Here is a 23,621-nt window from a genome sequence, read left to right on the forward strand (position 1 = left end):
TATCCTTTTAAAAAAATATTCTATTTGATATTCCACTTTTATTCTATATCCCCTCTAAAAATTTCTCTATAAACTAAAATTTTACCTTGAGACTAAAATTTTACCTTCAGAGAAGCAAAAATTTCATGTGGGTCAAGATTTTTCATTTTCTGTTTTAATGTTGTTTTAAGATTTAACGCTTTTATTTATAAATGACCTCAGTAATTTAAAGTTGCACTTTTATCGAATAGATTGTTATTGGCCTATGTATTAATTATCACATAAGAGAAAAGAAAAAAAGGAATTACGTTAAGAAATAATAGTTTTCTTCATATGAAATGGTATTATAAAAATATCCCGGGCTTCCCTGGTGGCGCAGTGGTTGAGAGTCCGCCTGCCGATGCAGGGGACACGGATTCGTGCCCCGGTCCGGGAGGATCCCACATGCCACGGAGCGGCTAGGCCCGTGAGCCGTGGCCGCTGGGCCTGTGCGTCCGGAGCCTGTGCTCCACAACGGGAGAGGCCACAACAGTGAGAGGCCCGCGTACCGCAAAAAAAAAAAAAAAAAAATCCCTGTGAGGCTTTGTTTAGAAATGGACACACACACAAATGAAATATGCCAACTGAACTTACATTTTAAGCAGACTAGGCATTGGTGAATGAATATCTTCTACTCCTGGGATCATTTTGTTCTCTCTGCATAACCAACTGAGATTTGATTAAATCCCACTTATCTTATAGGGATGTTAAGGCATCAGAGGGATAAAGCTCTGTGCCTTCCACCTCTGGTTCATGTACTAAAAAAGATCTCCTGAATTTACATCTTAGCTCCCTCATATCACAAGAGAGAGACTTAATGACATTAGTCACCAAAAGAGTCCAATCATTAAACAAAGGTGACGTATCTTCATTTTTCCTATAATTTTGTCATTATTAACTGACTTTTTGTTGTTTAGTAAAAATTAACTGATGACATTGTTTTGATATTTGATTTTTTTTCTCATACCATAATTCACTCAAATACGATTCAGTCTGCGATCTGTCCCATACGTCCTAGCTTTATTTGTTCAACTGATATGATTTGCCTGCATATTGTAAGTGGGAACCTTTGTTTTTTTGGTCAACAATTATCATGCTCACAGTAATACGGAGAGATAAAATTTATTTTTGTATTGTTTGGAGTAATTATTGGTTTGACTTTTAGGTATTTTCACATTTTTAGAAGCAAATTATTTAAGTGGTAAAATAACCAGCATAAAACTTCTGTTCTAGAAACTGAAGTAGATCAATAGCCTCACTGACAATAGGACACTGTCCGTCCTAGAAAACAAAACATTTAAAATATTTATATCACATTAAATTTATTAATTTATCCATACATGTATGATATGTGTAAGCAATGGCTATAAACTAGTTCTTTACGGTTTTTCGCAAATGTTCTTTGAAAATGTTTAAGATGAGAAAATTAGGCATGACATCAGAAAAACACCAGAATTTTTGACTCAGAGAGAATAGCTAGTTCCTTGGGATCTTTTGTGATTACTGTTTCTTGAAATCACATATTTCAATTGATATTCTTTACGAATAAATATGACTTTTTCTTCTCTAGGTAATATGTCTTCCAGTCAAAATCACACTAGTCAATATGAATGCTATATGATTCAAGTGAGAAATAAAATATTTTAAAACATGAGTTGAATATTTTAAGACCAATGTCTCTAGTATGCCAGTGGTTACTAAAGCACATATCCTTTTAGTTTGCATTTATCTAGATGCAGGAGTCTCATCTACTCTTATTTATAAATGTTTTCTGAGTGTTCTCTTATACAAAACCTCTCTAAGACAGCTAGTTAATTAGTTAGCTAGGTAAGTAAAGATAGAGACGTCTGATATCTAATAAGTATCCTAAAGTGTAATATAAAAATGTTGTAAGGCATCGGATATCATATACCGAAAAAAATGCTCTACAGTTTTCCTTCTAAAATAGTTGTGTCAACTGTTCTCATTGCAACTTGAGGTTTGGGATGATGTCTTTAAATAGAATGTTTTATTTCTTCTTCCAGAGTTCTCCTCGTTCCATCATAAGGAAAACTATACAAACTGTTTTTTCCCCCTTTTCTTTCTTTTAAATTTTATTATTTATTTATTCACTTATTTAATATTTATTTATTTGGGACATAGCAGTGCTAGAATAGTCATCATCTGACAGACTAGAAAATCTCACATCTATTTAAAGATAATTGGCATATGATTGTTTTTGACAACATGTCATAGTTATCCCAGCTCACTTATAACACATATATATTTACCAATCACTATCAACTATAGTAAAGAGAAGAGTGAAACAATTTAACCTTTATTAATGCCTAGAGAAGGAACCATGATCCCATTATGACCTCATTTCTATCCTCAGTGTTCTCCTTATCTAGTACGGGGTGGAGTCAGAACACATACGTATGTATAAATATAAGGCAAAATAAAGAAAATTGATCACACACACCTCTATTATGGCTAAGTGCAGTGCACATACCTAGATGCAGTTATTACAAATAACTACAGGAATTCAGGATTCTATCTTGGAAGCAATAGCATTTGAGGCAGGTATTGGACCTTAATGGAATGCTCTAAGAACAAATGGGGTGAAATGGGGAAGGAATACCATTCAGAGAGAACAAAATGAATAAAATCACAGGGTGAGTGTATACGTATAGAGAGATATGGCTAGAAAGTTAATATTGGAGTGAAATCACAGAAGGCCGTATATACCAGACAATTGGTTTCAGACCTAATGAAACACTTTTGAAGTTTCTGGAGAGAGAAGTCAGATGGTCTCATCTTTCTTTTAGGAATATAACTTTGGAGGTGATATGAAGGAAGGCTTAGAGTGATGATGGTTATTTGGGAAAGATAATTTTTCAAACGAATTGATACAAAAACACTTTGAAATATATGAAGTGCTTTACAAATGTAAATTTAAGACTCAGTAGGGAAATAAATAACCTGGTTGATGTTGAGGATAGCACCATTTCAAGTATTAAAGACACTCCCATTTTTGCATCTACCAGGGATAAACCTGTAGATCAGTGATTTCTAAATTTACTTGACAATAAAAATCACCTTAAGTATTAGTTAAACACATGAATATCAAAACCCATTGAAAAAGAATTTCCTGGGAAGGGGCTTGATAAAAGTTTTAACAAGCTCTTCAAATGATTTTTAACTGAGGAGAATAAGAGAAACCTTCTTGTCTAAATCAGGGCTTTTCAACCTTGTTAAATGGAGATTCTGATGCATTAGGTTGTGTGGTGGGCATTCTGGGTTTCTAACAAACTCTCAGGTGATATCAACGCTGTTGATCCATAGACCACAGACACTCTGGGTAACAAGGGACTAAACTGTTATTTATCTCTGAATGAGGAGCTTAAATGGGTTAATATAATCATATATGTTCTAGCTCTGTCCAAAGAGGCACCTAGAAGCAATGATAAACAAAAAGTAATAAGTACACCTAGCACCTAGATCTTGGTTTCTAAAACCATTTTCATATTAAAGAAGTGGGCTCCTTGTAGAAGTGGTTGATTCTAGGCTAGGGAGTGAAAAATACAAGATGAGCCTGTAGCATCTTGTGGTGCTAGAGAAAAAAAGAAGTGCTCAAAAAAGGATGATATTATGTCAAAAAGATACAGAAGCTTCCCTAAAACAACTCCCAATAGCCAAAGATGGAATAATTTGAGGAACAAAATAAATAACAGCAGTATTGGATTATATCCCCAAAAAATAAATAACCATGAGGTCATAATAATAAAAATAATTGTGTAAATGTATAAATGGGGGAAGAGGGACAGCTCTCCCTTAAAACATAATTCCAATATTCCCAATTTCCAGTGAGGAAATAGAAACTCACCAATAAAACAATAATAATTGTTGGAGGCAAGATTCATCCGTGGGTAAAAGTTTGAGGAGAAACAGGATATTTGCACAGTCTTAAAAATATCTCCCCCAGGATATATAATATTTAAAAAGGGCACAACAGTAACTTGACCATGGAGAAACCTGATGGGCAACATCTTAGCCAAGTGATAAATGTTAACATCATCTGTAAGAGACATATCAGCATCATGGTTGAAATTAGATTATGTTGCTTGTGTGGTACTCCTGCCGAAAATTAATAACCTAAATCTAATGATGAAAAACATACCAGACAACTTCAAATTAAGGAATGATCTACAAAATACATGACCAGTCCTCCCTCCGTGAAGTCAGGGAAAAACTCTGGAACTGGCACAGAATGGAGGAGACAGGAGGATAACGTAGCTCCATGTGTGTGGGACCGTGGCTTAGACCTTATAACAGAAAAAGGACATTAGTGAAAAAGGCAGAGGAAATCCAAATAGAGTCTACAGTATAATTAATATATTGAATGATTATTAATGTATTAATTTTGATCATTTTACTATGGTATATAAAATGTTAACATTAAGGAAATCTGGGTGACATATGTGATCACAAGTACTCTTTTTTGCAATTTTTCTGTAAGTCTTTTTCTCAAGATAAAAAGTTATGAGAAAAAAAAAAGAAAAAAAAAAGAAAAAAGTTATGAGAGTTAAAATTAATTATTTGTGTTATTTAAAAAGTATTCCTCAAATGTCTCGCTTTTATAAAATCCCTAAGAAACTGACTGTCAATCAGTTTCTTTTACTTTCTCAGTTTCTTTTACTTTCTACAGTCTTACATATGGTTGTTATCAAAACTGTAAAAGGCTTAGAAGTCCTGTCTGAGTAACTGAACCTCACACTGTTAAAATTTAATTTTGTTAAAATTCTATGTCTTCGATTACTTAATGATTAATGAGATTAATAGTGACACAGAAAAATAATTTTCTTATTTGCTTGATCGGCATGTGAGAATTATTTCATAGGCTATAATTATTTTTTTCCTTTTGTTCATTTGGGAGATTTGTAAATGTAAATATAACTTTGAAAATGTCATGAAAGGTAAGCAAATTCTTTATTATAAAACAGATTGAAATTTCTGAGGAACAGACTACATAGAAGGCCATTGTTAAAAACCCTTCTATAGAAGCAGGAAAAACAGGAATCAAGTGAAATAAAGAGAAAAGGAAATTAGAAAGGTTATATAGTGGAAACATTATTTTCTAGATAATAATACTATATATATTAGGAGTTTAATGAAAACACATTTGTGTAGTTTTTAATTACATATGTATCTCATTTTTATTACCAGTGTCTATTAATAATGTATATTTTATTGATAACATATTCATCAGTTATGATACTAGGTAGAACTCTAAGATTCCACCCACTGATGTTCATGTTCTATATATACTCCTCCTCCCTGAGTGTGGGTGGAACCTGTAAATATGATGGGATTGGCATGTGATTAGGTTGATAATAAGTTGTCTTTCAGTCAATAATAAAAGAAGCCTATCCCGATTGTCCTGACCTCATCATAGGAGCCTTTAAAAGAAGATAAAGCATCGTAGAAGTGTGTTCCTACTGGCCTTGAAGTCAAAGCCACTGTGAATTCTACTGATCCAAGGAACTCGATTCTGCCAACGACCAGCTGAGCTTGGAAGATGAGCCTCACATTGAGACCCAAGCTGGCCAACATCATGACTGTAGCCTTGTGAGACTTGTCCAAACATCTTACCCACGGACACTGTGACTGTTGATCTAAATACTTTAGACAGAAAATACCATATTTGAAACATAGTTATGTCATTGACATTCTAGTGATACAAATTTTCTTAATAGCACCTTCTGTTTTAGAAATGAAACAGCATTCCTTTTTTCAAAAATTACTGAAAGGGCTACTCTATTTTATTTCTATCACATTATTTTCTAATTCTTCATTTTGTATATTTATAGCAAAAATATAATGAATATTTATGGGAGACAATACATCTAGAATCATAAAACAAGTTATAAATGTACGTATTTGTGTAGATAGAAGGGCTTTTTGTAGACAATTATAAGTATTACTATCTCCATAGATGGGTACTTTCTATACACAGATATGTGACAGCAAATTATCATTCTAATCTGATTCTTTATACTAGTAACAGTAACTAGTAAATGATGTTTTTCTATCTTCCACATAAAATGAAAGAAATTATATATATTTTTTCCAAAGTAAAGATGGGTCTTTCTGCCAATAAATAAAAAAAGTCATAACACACCTGTGAGCAAAGGGCCATAATGAGTTTAATAAGATATCAGTATTTGTGTAACATACCACAGTGCTATAATACCACTTGCCTGGGTTGAAAATTGAGGTTTCATTGCATGTTCTCTAATGCCTTAAGAAAAAGGTTAATAGAGCCAATAAAACATTTTTAATGTTTTTTTCTATCTGGGCCTATTTATTCATTTACCAATTATTTGTTGAGTGCCTGTGTCCTATTTGTAGTAACTGCCCTCGACTTTACTCTTAATATCTGAAAATCATTTCAACAAATATATCTGGATCTCAGAGTAAATATCCAGTCTGTAATGTGTGACAGACATATATAAAAAACGCTATTTTGCTTAATGAAAATTGACATATAATATAAAAAATTACAATTTGGCTCAAGTTGTGATCTAATGTTTTGAGAAATAACTGATTCCAAATGTTAAGTTCAACAACCATGATATAACTATTGCTTTTTTTCTAGTACTGTAAATATTCTTAAAAATGTATTTTTGTGAATAAGTACATGACATAGACAATACAGTGATAGTGCACCTAATTCAATGATTACAATATTGGTGGAAATATATAGAAGAAAAGATTACTACTTTAAATCTGTGTTGTTCAATAACATAGCCTCTAAACCCATGTGACTATTTAAATTTAAATTAATGAAAATTAAATAAAATTAAAAATTTAGTTACTCAGCCACATGTGGCTATTTGAAACACAGAGAACATTTCCCATAGCACAGAAAGTTCTATTGGACAGCACTGTTCCAGATAATATATGTAAACTGTTCTTCAAGAGTTTCTAAAACAATATTACACCAGGATGCAAGTTAAGTAAATACCCAATTATTCTGAGAATATATTTTACAGTGTATCCATGCGTTTAATTTCATAAAATACATTGGGGTCATTACTGCAGTTTAACTGACTATCAGGGAGCTACAAACACATTTTATTTCTAATGTTTTAACTTTATCAGGCTATGGCTCATTTGGCTGATTACTAAAAGGAGCCCAAAGGACAAATTTACTCCATTCCCAACAAAATCTTAGGTCTATATAATAAACTACACAGTCTTTAGGTGAATTTAGTGTTTTTCTCAAAAATTTCCAATTGAAAAATGATTTAATTGAAATAAAAACCTACCAATGGATAACTGAAGTGAAAGGATGAATGAGAAAGTAAAAGGTCTGAAATCAGGAGTGTTGTCCATTTATAAGGAAAATGTTTTTAAAAGCTTTTAAAATCAATTTCAATTTCATATATATTTATATATAGTATATATATTATACATATAAACTATACATATATATTTGTATATAAATTACATATGCAAGTATATAATTTATTTTTGAGGTATATACTTTTGGGAAATAACATGTCTGTATTACTTATTAAAACATCAAGAACTTTTCTTTATAAATAAAACAATGTAACAACTAATAGTTCTTTAATTCCTACTGTGTGCCAGACCCTGTACTATGTGATTTATAATAAATATCTCATTTAATAATCTATATGTACTTCTACATACCTGTGGAAGAGTTTAACACCCTTGGAATCCTTATATTTACAAATAAATAGCTATCTCACAAGAAAGTGAGTAACAAAACCTAAAAGCTTTGACCTGGAACATTTCAGTAAGTTACATGACTTCAACATTCAAAACACGTAAGACCCAAAAGAGCAATTTAGAGCTTAACTGTATAAATAATCTCAGTTTTGTTTAACCAAACTATGTCTCACTCAGATTTGCTCTTTTAAAATGAAGAAAACTAAAATTGTAAGCTACTTTTTACAAAATATTTTACCCATTTCCTTACTGGCACAATTATAGAATCTACAGTAAAAGTATAAATTCAATCTCCAAAATTTTTAGTTTATGAAATGAATATAAAACACTGAAACACTTGCTTTTCCTTTGACATTAAATGTGTCTGAGACTTAAGAAGTACAAATGAGAAAAAGAGAGATACAGATTGTCTTCTCTTCTTGAAAGGGAATACAGGAGTCTTTATATTTTTCTCACATTATATGTATTAGTTAATCGAAATCATGTGTCAAAAGGAAAAGTTATGAAAAGCAAAGCAACATTTTCAGTTTCAATTGTAAGGAATATGATGCTACTACAAATGATTAAAGATAAAAACATAAGTATCCAAAAACAATGATGGAGTAATGCTGAAACATTCAGAATCAGAGTGCTTTTACAGAAAAAAAAAAGTAAACCTTCAGATCTGGTCAAGCGTTACGACTTTAAATTTACAGAGCAAGTGAGTAATATGCTTAAAATTAAAAGATAGATATGTACGTGGTGTCTTAACCATTCTATATTTGAATACGCAAACAAGTTGAATCCAATCATATTCATCACTGAACTTGAACGGCAGCAAAGGGGAAATTAGGACACGTTCCACTTCATCCTTCAGCCATTTGAAGGGAAATGCGAGAAAGGAAAAGTGGCATTTACTAAGCAATTAAAAATAAGAACTACAAGGCTTATTTCTTCACATTTATAATATTCAAATTTGCAGGGGGAATTAATGGGTCATTAAAAAAGGTCAGGAGAAAGGGTCATCGATGACTTTCGTCAGATAATTTCAAAGAAAGAGATATAGATGCTAAATATCAAAAGATATTTACCTTTTCTACTAACCTAACAAATGTTTCAAGTGTTGAATAAATATCAATATCTATTCAGACTGGCAAGAAATTCCAGTGGTAAAGAGAAATGTATTTTATTTATAACAAATATTTTTGAATCTGACAAAAATATTTAGGTTGACTGATGTGTGTGTACAGATATGCACACATGTATGTATGTAAAAACCATTTATTGTTTTGAATGCCCACCACATCTTGCTTTTTGCTCTCATTTTAGTACTTATCACAGTTGATGTCCTGGGGTGGCATTCATTCTATGACAATGAGGTCCCTCACTTTATTTCTCAAACGGAGAAGTGGTAAGATTTACGGATTATGTCCAGCATTTATCATCATTGACATTTTCATCATTTATAACATTATAAGAGTATTTTTTATGTGACACACACTTTGCCAAAAGGATTACATATGTTATCTTATTCAATCCTACAACAAACCTACCAGCTAGGTTCAATTATAACTTACATTTTATGCAAGGTAAAATTGAGATTACTTATTAAATTCAGTGTTTATGGCTTTCATCGTTTCTCTAAACATAAGCTCCACGATTGGAGGGTCATTTGTCTTTTCCTTTCATTGATCAATTGCCTAGAATTCAATTGCCTAGAATAACACCTACCATATCAAAAATAATAACCACCCATTAAAAAAAAGTTGACAGGGTCAAATAAATCACACCCTATGAGCTCAAGGTTGGAGGAGGGCAGAGGGAGGAGATGACTGGAAGAGAAAAAGCACAGAGTCAGAAAGGTCGAGGAGATTGGTTCAAGATGGCGGAGTAGAAGGACATGCTCTCACTCCCTCTTTTGAGAACACCGGAATCACAACTAATTGCTGAACCATCATCAATAGGAAGACACTGGAACTCACCAAAAAAGATACCTCACATGCAAAGACAAAGGAGAAGCCACAATGAGATGGTAGGAGGAATGCTATTACAATAAAATCAAATCCCATAACTGCTGGGTGGGTGACTCACAAACTGGAGAACACTTATACCACAGAAGTCCACCCACTGGAGTGAAAGTTCTGAGCCACATGTCAGGCTTCCCAACGTGGGGGTCTGGCAACAGGAGGAGGAATTCCTAGAGAATCAGACTTTGAAGGCTAGCGGGATTAAAGTTTTACTGAGCTCTGCCCACAAGAGCAACAGCCAGCTCTACCCACCACCAGTCCCTCCCACCAGGAAACTTCCACAAGCCTCTGAAATAGCCTCATCCACCAGAGGGAAGACAACAGAAGCAAGAACTACAATCCCGAAGCCTGTGGAACAAAAACCACATTCACAGAAAGATAGACAAGACGAAAAGGCAGAGGGCTATGTCACAGATGAAGGAAAAAGATAAAACCCCAGAAAAAAAAACCTAAATGAAATGGAGATAGGCAATCTTCCAGAAAAAGAATTCAGAATAATGATAGTGAAGATGATCCAGGACCTCGGAAAAAGAATGGAGGCAAAGATCCAGAAGATGCAAAAAATGTTTAACAAAGATCTACAAGAATTAAAGAACAAACAAACAGAGATGAACAATACAATAACTTAAATGAAAACTACACTATAAGGAATCAATAGCAGAATAACTGAGGCAGAAGAACGGATAAGTGACCTGGAAGACAGAATGGTGGAATTCACTGCTGCAGAACAGAATAAAGAAAAACGAATGAAAAGAAATGAAGACAGCCTAAGAGACCTCTGGGACAATATTAAACACACCAACATTTGCATTACAGGGATCCCAGAAGGAGAAGAGAGAGAGAAAGGACCCGAGAATATATCTGAAGAGATTATAGTCGAAAACTTCCCTAACGTGGGAAAGGAAACAGCCACCCAACTCCAGGAAGCACAGAGAGACCCATACAGGATAAACCCAAGGAGAAATATGCTGAGACACATACTATTCAAATTTGCAAAAATTAAACACAAAGAAAAATTACTGAAAGCAGCAAGGGAAAAATGACAAATAACATACAAGGGAACTCCCATAAGGTTAACAGCTGATTTCTCAGCAGAAACTCCACCAGCCAGAAGGCAGTGGCACGACATACTTAACGTGATGAAAAAGGAGAACCTACAACCAAGATTACTCTACCTGGCAAGGATCTCATTCAGATTCGATGGAGAAATCAAAAGATTTACAGACAAGCAAAAGCTAAGAGAACTGAGCACCGCCAAACCAGCTCTACAACAAATGCTAAAGGAACTTCTCTAAGTGGGAAACACCAAAGAAGAAAAGAACCTCAAAACAATTAAGAAAATGGTCATAGGAACATACATTTCGATAATTACCTTAAACGTGAATGGATTAAATGCTCCAACCAAAAGACACAGGCTAGCTGAATGGATACAAAAACAAGACCCACATATATGCTGTCTACAAGAGACCCACTTCAGACCTAGGGACACATACACATTGAAAGTGAGGGGATGGAAAAAGATATTCCATGCAAATGGAAATCAAAAGAAAGCTGCAGTAGCAATACTCATATGAGATAAAATAGGCTTTAAAATAAAGAATGTTACAAGAGACAAGGAAGGACACTGTGTAATGATCAAGGGATCAATCCAAGAAGAAGATATAACAATTATAAATATATATGCACCCAACACAGGAGCACCTCAATATATAAGGCAACTGCTAACAGCTCTAAAAGAGGAAATTGACAGTAACATAATAATAGTGGGGGACTTTAACACCTCACTTACACCAATGGACAGATTATCCAAACAAAAAATTAATAAGGAAACAGAAGCTTTAAATGACACAATAGACCAGATAGATTTAATTGATATTTATAGGACATTCCATCCAAAAACTGCAGATTACACTTTCTTGGAAAGTGCACACAGAACACTCTTCAGGATAGAGCACATCTTGGGTCACAAATCAAGTCTCAGTAAATTTAAGAAAACTGAAATCATATCAAGCATCTTTTCTGACAACAACGATATGAGATTAGAAATGCATTACAGAGAAAAAAACGTAAAAAACACGAACACATGGAGGCTAAACAATACGTTACTAAATAACCAAGAGATCACTGAAGAAATCAAAGAGGAAATCAAAAAATACCTAAGGACAAATGACAACGAAAACACGACAATCCAAAACCTATGGGATGCAGCAAAAGCAGTTCTAAGGGGGAAGTTTATAGCTATACAAGCCTGCCTCAAGAAACAAGAAAAATCTCAAATAAACAATCTAACCTTACACCTAAAGAAATCAGAGAAAGAAGAACAAACAAAACCCAAAGTCAGTAGAAGGAAAGAAATCATAAAGATCAGAGCAGAAATAAATGAAATAGAAACAAAGAAAACAATAGCAAAGATCAATAAAACTAAAAGCTGGTTCTTTGAGAAGATAAACAAAATTGATAAACCATTAGCCAGACTCATCAAGAAAAAGAGGGAGAGGACACAAATCAATAAAATTAGAAATGAAAAAGGAGAAGTTACAACAGACATGGCAGAAATACCAAGCATCCTAAGAGACTACTACAAGCAACTCTATGCCAATAAAATGGACAACCTGGAAGAAATGGACAAATTCTTAGAAAGGGATAACCTTCCAAGACTGAACCAGAAAATATGAACAGAACAATCACAAGTAATGAAATTGAAACTGTGATTGAAACTCTCCCAACAAATAAAAGTCCAGGACCAGATGGCATCCCAGGTGAATTCTAATAAACATTTAGAGAAGAAGTGACATCCATCTTTCTCAAACTCTTCCAAAAAATTGCAGAGGAAGGAACACTCCCAAACTCATTCTATGAGGCCACCATCACCCTGATACCAAAACAAGACAAAGATACTACAAAAAAAGAAAATAACAGACCAATATCACTGATGAATATAGATGCAAAAATCCTCAACAAAATACTAGCAAACAGAATCCAACAACACATTAAAAGGATCATACACCATGATCAAGTGGGATTTATCCCAGAGATGCAAGGATTCTTCAATATATGCAAATCAATCAATGTGATACACCAAATTAACAAATTGAAGAATAAAAACCGTATGATCATCTCAATAAATGCAGAAAAAGCTTTTGACAATATTCAACACACATTTATGATAAAAACTCTCAGAAAGTGGGCATAGAGGGAACCTACTGCAACATAATAAAGGCCATGTATGACAAACCCACAGCAAACAACATTCTCAATGGTGAAAAACTGAAAGCATTTCCTCTAAGATTAGGAAGAAGACAAGAATGTCCACTCTCACCACTATTATTCAACATAGTTTTGGAAGTCCTAGCCACAGCAATCAAAGAAGAAAAAGAAATAAAAGGAATACAAATTGGAAAAGAAGAATAAAACGGTCACTGTTTGCAGATGACATGTTACTATACATAGAGAATCCTAAAGATGCCACCAGAAAACTACTAGACCTAATCAATGAATTTGGTAAAGTTGCAGGATACAAAATTAATGCACAGAAATCTCTTGCATTCCTATACATTAATGATGAAAAATCTGAAAGAGAAATTAAGGAAACACTTCCATTTACCATTGCAACAAAAAGAACAAAATACCTAGGAATAAACCTACCTAGGAACAAAAGACCTGTATGCAGAAAACTATAAGACACTGATGAAAGAAATTAAAGATGATACCAACAGATGGAGAGATATACTATGTTCTTGAATTGGAAGAATCAATATTGTGAAAATGACTATACTACCCAAAGCAATCTACAGATTCAATGCAATCCCCATCAAATCACCAATGGCATTTTTTTACAGAATTAGAACAAAAAATCTTAAAATTTGTATGGAGACACAAAAGACCCCGAATAGCCAAAGCAGTCTTGAGGGAAAAAACGCAGCTGGAGGAATCAGATTCCCTGACTTCAGACTATACTACAAACCTACAGTAATCAAGACAATATGGTACTGGAACAAAAACACAAATATAGATCAATGGAACAGGATAGAAAGCCCAGAGATAAACACACGCACCTATGGTCAACTAATCTATGACAAAGGAGGCACGGATATACAATGGAGAAAAGAAAGCCTCTTCAATAAGTGACGCTGGGAAAACTGGACAGCTACATGTAAAAGAATGAAGTTAGAACACTCCTTAATACCATATACAAAAATAAACTCAAAAAGGATTAGAGAACTAATAAATGTAAGACCAGGCACTATAAAACTCTTAGAGGAAAACATAGGAAGAACACTCTTTGACATAAATTACAGAAAGATCTTTTTTGATCCACCTCCTAGAGTAATGGAAATAAAAACAAAAATAAAAAAATGGGACCTAATGAAACTTCAAAGCTTTTGCATAGCAAAGGAAACCATAAAGAAGATGAAAATACAACCCTCAGAATGGGAGAAAGTATTTGCAAACGAATCAACAAAGGATTAATCTCCAAAATATATAAACAGCTCATGCAGCTCAATATTAAAAAAACAAACAATCCAATCCAAAAATGGGCAGAAGACCTAAATAGACATTTCTCCAAAGAATACATACAGATGGCCAAGAGGCACATGAAAATCTGCTCAACATCACTAATTATTAGAGAAATGCAAATCAGAACTACAATGAGGTATCACCTCACACCAGTTAGAATGGGCCTCATCAGAAAATCTACAAACAACAAATGCTGGAGAAGGTGTGGAGAAAAGGGAACCCTCTTGCACCGGTGGTGGGAATGTAAATTGATACAGCCACTATGGAGAACAGTATGGAGGTTCCTTAAAAAACTAGAAATAGAATTATCATACGACCAGCAATCTCACTACTGGTCATATACCCAGAAAAAAACATAATTCAAAAAGACACATGCACCCTAATGTTCATTGCAGCACTCTTTACAATAGCCAGGTAATGGAAGCAACCTAAATGCCCATCGACAAATCAAACAACCACCTAACTGTGGTTAGTTTTGTGTTTATTTCTCAAATACTAGTTATCACTGGTTCATGCACATGAAACTCTACTGCCCCTGATTAGGGCCTTTTTCTGCATTTATCTAATCTTGTCCTTATTTTTTTGTTTGTTTACCAAAATCCCTAACATGTCAATTTGCTGAAAGCAATATTGAAAATAAACATCTTTAAAAGCTTTAAAAACTCTTAAGAAAAGTGGGGAGTCAAAATTACTAAAAATAGCTTTGGAGTGAGCTTTAACATTCACTCTGGCTTCAGTATACTTAAGTGTTATTTTCAGACATGAAGTTTAAAGATCTTAAGCACAGTCTTTCCTTCAAATTCTGTAATGTTTTGAACTGAAATTTAGTTCAGAGAGAGTGAGAGGGTAGGTTGAATTTCAAGGTCCATGTTTAAGAAGGGGATTATATGTGTTAAATACTCTCCATTATGGGTTGAGTCATGTCTCCCCAAAGTTTATACTGAAGCAATAATCCCCAGTACTTCAGAATATGCCCTTATTTGGCAATTGGCTGCAGATGTTAAGATGAAGTCATAATGGAGTAGGGTGAGCCCCTACTCTAATATAATTGTCATTATTATGAAAAGGGTAAATTTGGACACAAATATCACACAAATGCCATGTGAAGATGTAGGTAGAGATCAAGGTGATGCTTCTACAAGCCAAGGAAGGCCAAAGATGCCAGCAACTCATCAGAATCTAGAGGAGACGCAAGGCACAGAATCTTCCTCCCAGTCGCCCAAGGAACCAGCCTGTCGTCACCCTGATCTCAGACTTCTAGCCTCCAGAAGTGCAAGACAATAAATTGCTGTTGTTTAAGTGACCCACTTTGTAGAAGTTTGTTACAGCAGCCCTAACAAACTAACGCACCCTCCTTCCTTAGAACTTGTTCTATTTGTCACGTTAAAGGGCAACCAAATCTTATCATCCAGATAAAGTTTATTCCATTAAATACTGAGATACAAATCAAAATACTCATGAATGTCCAAAACAGCCAATTATTTTCATTGCTTTTTAGTCAATAACTAATGTTAGATACTCTAAACTTTTGGTTAAAATGCAATACATTTCAGAACATCAGAGGCAGCCATAACTAAATGCATAACTTCAAGCATATATAAAATCTTCCCTCCCTGCAAGATTGGAATTAATCCTACCCTGTTCCCCTCCATTAGCAATAATTATTATGACTTACTGGAATCCTTCATTTCAGTGAAAACATATAAATAGAAAAGCCATGAAAGTATCTTCGGGCCAAAATTTATCTATAACAATATTTTTTGGAAAGATGACTATTTGGTGTGTAAATGCAAAAGCTCAGCCTGAATATAGTATAAGTGTGCATGCAAGCACTAATATTTATGCATTATGACCCAGTTTATCTGTCTGTCACATTAACCCTCACGGCTTGAGGTGCCCCAGTGTTATTTCACAGCAGAACAGTACATACACCAGTGAACATTATTACCTCTGAGAGACATAATAATTTTGGGAAATGAACCATTAAATTAGGAATTTTTTTTTTTTTTTTTTTTTTTTCAGTACGCGGGCCTCCCACCGCTGTGGCCTCTCCCGTTGCGGAGCACAGGCTCCGGACGCGCAGGCTCAGCGGCCACGGCTCACGGGCCTAGCCGCTCCGCGGCATGTGGGATCCTCCCGGACCGGGGCACGAACCCGTGTCCCCTGCATCGGCAGGCGGACTCTCAACCACTGCGCCACCAGGGAAGCCCCAAATTAGGATTTTTTAAATCTACTTTTTGGTACATATCCATGCCGTTAATTTTCTATGAAATGATACATAGTACTTTAAGAATAAAAGTAACTAAAATATTTATAGACATATTAGAAAAATAGTGTGTTCATAATCACACAGTGAAAAAGTGATACAAACTCTATTCAATGAAAGTATAATAACAACTGGTAGAAAAATTACCTCTGGCAAAGAAGAGATAAAGGCATAACTTATTGATAACAGACTCCAAGTGTATATATTTATCATTTCTATGTTTAAAAATCTTAAAAGCATTGCATATTCACCCAAAAATTACACTAACTTTGCTTCAGAGACAAATTTTTGAGGAAAAAGAAATTATGAGCAAATGGGTGTCCACACATTATAAAATAAAAAACATAGTATCCGTTTATAAGACTCCTCAGGATCAAGAAAATTATCAAAAGAAAAAGGTATCAATGCAATTCAACTATTAAATTTAGCACATGTTAACTATAGTTACATTCAAATAAGTTTGCGTGCTACAAAACTAGAAATATACGGCGAAGATATATTGTGGTGACCAAATTAAATATTATTACCGTCTTGATAGTTTTAAAAAGAATACACAAATTTTGCATCAAAATTTTTGGTCAGTTTAAACACACTGGCAGTAATAAGTCTAGAAAAATTTTCAAGTGCATTTACATTTTCAGCAAGCACTCAAGGATATACATTTGATTCTAATAAAAATACCACTAGCACAACACCAAGATGTTCAGGCTGTTCCTGGTTTCCCATCTCATCTGCATTAGGGCAAGACAGAAAAAAGGCATACTGATAGAGTGCTACCAGCCAATTTTCCTTAAGGAGGAATAATAGAAATAAGTTAATTATATTTTAGACTGGATTTGTAGTCTTGTCTACACATCCTACTCTAGTCTATATTTTCGATTTGCAAACATTTTTCTCTTTCTCGTATCAGCTTGTTTTGATTTGTGAAGACACAGATGCATCAGATTTAATATATGACTTTGAAGACTCAGAAATATCAACTTTAGTAGTCCACATATATGGCATCGTACACAATTGACAGCAGCATGCAAACTATTTTTTTTTTTTTGCGGTATGCTGGCCTCCCAACACTGTGGCCTCTCCCGTTGTGGAGCACAGGCTCTGGACGCGCAGGCTCAGCGGCCATGGCTCACGGGCCCAGCCGCTCCGCGGCATGTGGGATCTTCCCGGACCGGGGCACGCACCCGTGTCCCCTGCATCGGCAGGCAGACTCTCAACCACCGCGCCACCAGGGAAGCCCACAAACTTTTGCATCCAGTTTCACAGTTCAATACGTGCTAGTCCTGACCTCTAAGTGTTTTACCTTCTTGCTCCATGATCACAGGTACACACAATTAATGTAGTAACAATGTGCTAAGAAAGTTGTATCTATCATCTCAAATTCTCACAACGACCTTGCCAGGTATATATTTTTATATGTTTTAGAGATGTTGGAACTAAAATTCAGAGAGCTTAATTGAATCGCTCAAAAATCACACAGATAGTCATTGGTGGAGATGGGACTCAAACTTTAACTTAAATTCAAAATTTGTACCTCCGGAGTCTGAGCTCTTTCCAATATACACGGGCAGCCTTGAAGAGCGTAAAACAGCCCTAAAAGAATAATAGGAGGCTCAAGGATATTTATCAGGAAGGAAGATGTCTGTGACATACACAAAAAAGAACATAGGTTCCATAATCTTTCACAGCCATTTTTGAATCATCCCTACCATTTATTAAATGTACGATCTTCAACAAGTTACTTGGCAGCTAAGACTCAAGAGCTCATCAGGGAGGATGGTGAGGATAATATACCAGCCCATAGAATGATACTGACAATTAAATTGGAAAATCCCTGTAAAACCTGCTGGTATGATGCCTATCAGAGAAGACACTCAATCCTTTATTTCTCCTTTCCTACTGAATAGTGAAGGGATTGATGTCAGATATTAGGTCTTAAAGTATCAAAGAGCCACCACACTCTCTTCTTCTCTCCCACTGCCTCACAGATGCATCACCCAAAGGCACTAAGTGTCCAGGAGGGAGAGACCTGAGTACCAATTTCTGTTCTTAAATCATGTGCAAATAGGCTTTCCCTCTCTCTATTCTCCTGTGGTTACTCCCTGGAAAGTGAGTGCTTTAGGAAAATAAATTGGTACCATCTATCAAAGTGCAAGATAGGCACACACTGTGAGCCATTCCATTTCTAGGAATCAATCCACTGGAAATTCTTTCACATGTGCCAAAAGGGAGATGTACCAAGTTATTCACTAAAGTATTGTTTGTAAAGAAAAAAACTATTATAATTTACATTAATAAAGACTTTGACGAATTATTTGCTATCGATTCAGCATCATCCTCCTTTGTCTACACTCTTTCCTAAAATACAGGGAAGAGACCAATAGCGATCATCCCCAAATTCCCAGAGTGTCGGCGGATTGTGCCAATAAAAATCACTTGAATGAGATTTGGGATGTGAAAGAGTAAGATAAACCATTATTCTCTGGTGCTGCTGAGGACAGGCACAAGGGCATTGGCAGAGAGCAGGCTGAAGACGTGGAGTTTTGCCAACAGCCTTCAGGCATCCTCCTGAGAATTAAACACTTTTACACCATAGGTAGCACAGATCTGAGCCCTCAGCTCACCTGCTGGGTCTGCACTTCCAGATATCTTGATAGTGAGTTTGGCGCCTCTCTAACTTTTGCTGTCCCGCCCTTCTAAGCATTATATAAGCCTCTAATTTTTTGTATTAAATCACTTCTTGTTCAAAATACTTAAAGTGGCTTCTATTTTTTCTGCAGAACTCTGACTGGTACTTTGGGAGATAATTCCCACTGAGTCTGCCTTTCTGCATAACCTCTGAACAAAGGGCACTGACAGCTTCACGAAAGAATGTTTGCAAAGCTGCTCCAGGGCAGGGAACAGATTTGCTTACATTCCAGGGTAATAAAACTAGAGTCTCTCTTCCTCCCCAGAGGCATTCCAGAGCGACAAAGCAAGTACCTTCCTCCAGGAGAAAGGGCACATTTGATTCTTGACCAGGGTAATAAAGATGATATTTTCCTGTGGGGAAAGCTTGTTAGCAGTTCCCTTGTGAGATTAGACATATTCCCCTCTGTGACAAAAAACTCTATGTACATAGTATTTACTTGGATTCTTTCCTTATTGCCTCCATGGAACTTGGTGAGGGGGTGGAGTGGAGTGGGGGGGAAAGCAGACAGGCACAGAGGAACCAGTGCAAGTACGAATATCGTGCTGTTTGCAGTGCCATGAGTAGTGAACTGTCTAAATTCACTTGGTCTCACTGCTTCCTTATCGACCAAATTCATGAAATATGGCAAGATGCCCCAGCAGTTGCGTGCTGCTTTGAAACTCCTTGGCTACTTGTGAACATAATGGAATACAATGCATGATTGAAATTAATAAGATTGATACACTAAGATGGAAATTGGGCAGCTGAGATAGCCCAAGTAAAGACAAATATTGTCAAAACGGATCAAGCTGCAAGACCAAACTATATAGTGCCTACAAAAAAACAACTTCAAATATAAAGGCATAAATAGATTAAAAATAAAATGATGGAAGAACATATACCATGCAACCACTAGTCAAAAGAAAGAAGAAGAGATTGTATTAATACTAGCCAAAAACATTTCAGGGCAAATACTACTGCCATGTATAAAAAAGGTTATTCCTGTTGATAAGGTGTGTTAAAGACAACAGGTCCAAATGGAGTCACTTATGCTAAGCTCCACATCACCAAACCTTGACTTACAGATTATAGATTTGGCTTAACTTAATTATAGATTATAGATTATCTTAATTATAGATCTGGCTTCTCCCAGAAATGGAATTTTATTTAGTTATCTTTAAAATGTATTTATTTATCTATTTTTGGCTGTGTTGGGTCTTTGTTGCTGTGCGTGGGCTTTCTCTAGTTGCAGCGAGTGGGGGCTACTCTTCATTGCGGTGCGCATGCTTCTCACTGCAGTGGCTTCTCTTGTTGTGGAGCATGGGCTCGAGGTGCGCGGGATCAGTAGTTGCGGCACACAGGCTCAGTAGATGTGGCTCGTGGGCTCTAGAGCGCAGGCTCAGTAGTTGTGGTGCATGGGCTTAGTTGCTCCACGGCATGTGGGATCTTCCCGGACTAGGGCTCAAACCCATGTCCCCTGCATTGGCAGGTGGACTCCTAACTACTGCACCACCAGGGAAGCCCCAGAAATGGAGTTTTAAACCAGTCAATCAGGAATCACCTGGTCATCAACTGGTGAGGTAATCTGCCTGACTGATCCCTGCCATCCCCTGAAGGAAAGTGAGCTCGCCACAACCAATGGACTTTTTGTTAATACAGCTTCCTTGTTTCTGCTACCTTCTGCCTAGAAGTCTTTCATTTTGTGTAGGTCCTTGGAGTTCCTTTCTGTCTGCTAGACGGGATGCTGCTCAATTCACGAATTGTTGAATAAAGCCAATAAGGTCTTTAAAATTTACTCAGTTGAATTTTGTTTCCTAACAGAGTCATTAGTTCAAGAGGATAGAAAAATCCTAAACGTTTCTGCACCTAATGACAGAACTTTAAAATACACAAAGCAAAAACTGACAGAAGGAAAATCCATAATTTTCATCAGAGATTTCAATACCCATGTCTCAGTACTAATAGGAAAAGTAGACATAAATTCAATAAGAATGTAGAAGACCGGAACAATACAATCAACCAACTTGACCCACGTGAAATTCATAGACTGCTTCATCCAATAACAGCACAATACACAAGTTCACATAAAACATTTACCAAGAGAGACCGTATTCATATAAAACAAAAATTAGTAAATGTAAAGGAATTCAAGTCATACAAAGTATGTTCTCTGACCAAAATGAATTCAAACAGAAATTGATAACAGAAAGTCCTGAAATGTTGAGAAAATAAATAACACAATTTACAATAACCCATGAGCCTAATAAGAAATCAAAAAAGAAATTAGAATGTATTTTTAACCAAATGAAAATAAAAGTACAACATATAAAAATTTGTTGGACATTGTAAAAGTAATACTTCAGTGGAAATTTAGAGCACTGAACACTTAAGTTTAAGAGAAAAAAAAGAGAAAAGTTCCCAAATAAACACATCCAGCTTACACCTTGTAGTACAGGAAAAAGAAGAGCAAATGAAGCCCTATGTAAGTAAAAGAAAAGAAACAGTGTAGATGAGAATACAAATAAATGTTAATAGGTAGAAGACAACAAGTAGAGAAAGCAAATGCAACCAAAAGTTGGTTCTTTGAGAGGATTAATAAAACTGATAAACCTTTAGCCACGGGTGGGAGAGTTGGAAGACAGACAGAGAGATAGAGAAAGGCAGAGACAGAAAGACAGAGAAAGGCAGGCAGAAAATGCATTTGTCATATTCCAACAACCATTCCTGATAAAAACTCGCAGCAAACCAAGAGTATATAAGAACTTCACAACCTGATAAAGGGTATCTAGAAAAACTATACAGCTAACATCATACTTAATGGTGAAAGACTGAATGCTTTTCACCAAATGTTAGGAACAAACAGAGGTGTCTGCTTTTAACACTACTGGTCATTATTATACTGATATTTCTGGGTTATACAATAAGGCAAGAATAAAACATAAAAGGCATAGAGACTGATTGGAAAGGAAGAAGTAAAATTGTCCTTTATTTACACACAGCATAATTGTGGGTTAGAAAATCTGAAATTACTAGAATTAATGAGTCAGTTTAGCGAGGTTGCAGAATATAAAATCAATGTATAAAAATTGATAATGTTCTATATACAACCAGAGCATGAAATAAAATAATGCCATTTACAATAGCATCAAAAATAAGAAACAGGGATAAATCTGACAAAAATATGCAAGACCTGCACACTGAAAACTACAAAACATTGCTTAGATAGAGAAGACCTAAATAAACTATGTTCATAGATAGAAGACTTGATATTGCAAAAATAACAATTCTTACCAAATTCATCTATAATTAAATTTAATCTCAATCAAAATCCCAGCTGGGTTTTTGGTGGATATTGGCCAACTGATTCTAAAATTCAAAAGGAATTTAAAGACTATCAAGTAGTTAAAATGACATTGAAAAGAAGTCACATATTTGAAAGACAAATGCTACTTCTTTTCAAGATTTATTATTAAGTTACAGTAATCATGATACTGTGTTACTGGCATAAAGTTAGTATTCTGTTCCATAGATTTATTTGCCTGAGTCCATAAATAGATCCACAATATAAAAACAACTAAATTTTGACAAAGGTAATTCATTGAATAAAAGTCTTTTAAACAGATGGCTGTGGAACAATCAGATATCCATATACAATAAAAATGGAATTCATACCACAGCTCATGATGGATACAAAAATTAATCTAAAAAGTATTCACAGATGTAACTGTAAGGCTTAAAACTATAAAACTTCAAAGAGAAAACCTTGGTGGCATTGGGCTAGGGAAATATTTCTTAGATGCTACAACAAAATCTCTATCTCAATCCAAAAAAAACACTGATTAATTGGACTTTATAAAAATTAAAAACTTCCCTTCAAAAGACACAGTCCAGAGGATGAAAAGCTAATCCACCATCCTGTAGAAAACATTTGCAAAGCATATATCTGATAAATGACATGTATATAGAATATATAAAAAACTCTAACATCTCAATAAAAGTTTAATTTGAAAATGGGAAAAATATTTAAATAAACACTCCACTGAAGAAGATATACAAATGACAAATAAGCTCAGAAAAAGATGTTCAACAGAGGGAAAATGCAAAATTAAAACCACAAAGAAATACACACTGATTAGAGAGGCTAAAATTAAAAACTGACTATATCAAATGTTAGCTAGGAAAACATATACTGCTGGTGGAAATGTAAAATGGTGCAACTACCATTTCTCAACTGTTTGACAGTTTCTTAAATATTTAAACCCGACCTTACTATATGATTCCAGTCTTAGTATTTATCTAAACAATTGAATACTACTCAACAATTAAAACGAATGGACTATTGACATACACTATAGCACAGATGAATGTCAAAATAATTATGTTGAGTCAAAGAAGCCAGACAACA

The 23,621-nt window shown here is 35.0% G+C and overlaps 1 protein-coding gene across 9 annotated transcripts in view; it reads right to left on the reverse strand.

Annotated features, from left to right (window-relative positions):
- CCSER1 (coiled-coil serine rich protein 1) overlaps positions 1–23,621 on the reverse strand; it is a 1,251,132-nt gene that overhangs the window by 818,004 nt on the left and 409,507 nt on the right. The window lies entirely within an intron of this gene.

Source organism: Pseudorca crassidens, chromosome 4 (assembly GCF_039906515.1).
Source record: "Pseudorca crassidens isolate mPseCra1 chromosome 4, mPseCra1.hap1, whole genome shotgun sequence".
Taxonomy (NCBI): Eukaryota; Metazoa; Chordata; class Mammalia; order Artiodactyla; family Delphinidae; genus Pseudorca; species Pseudorca crassidens.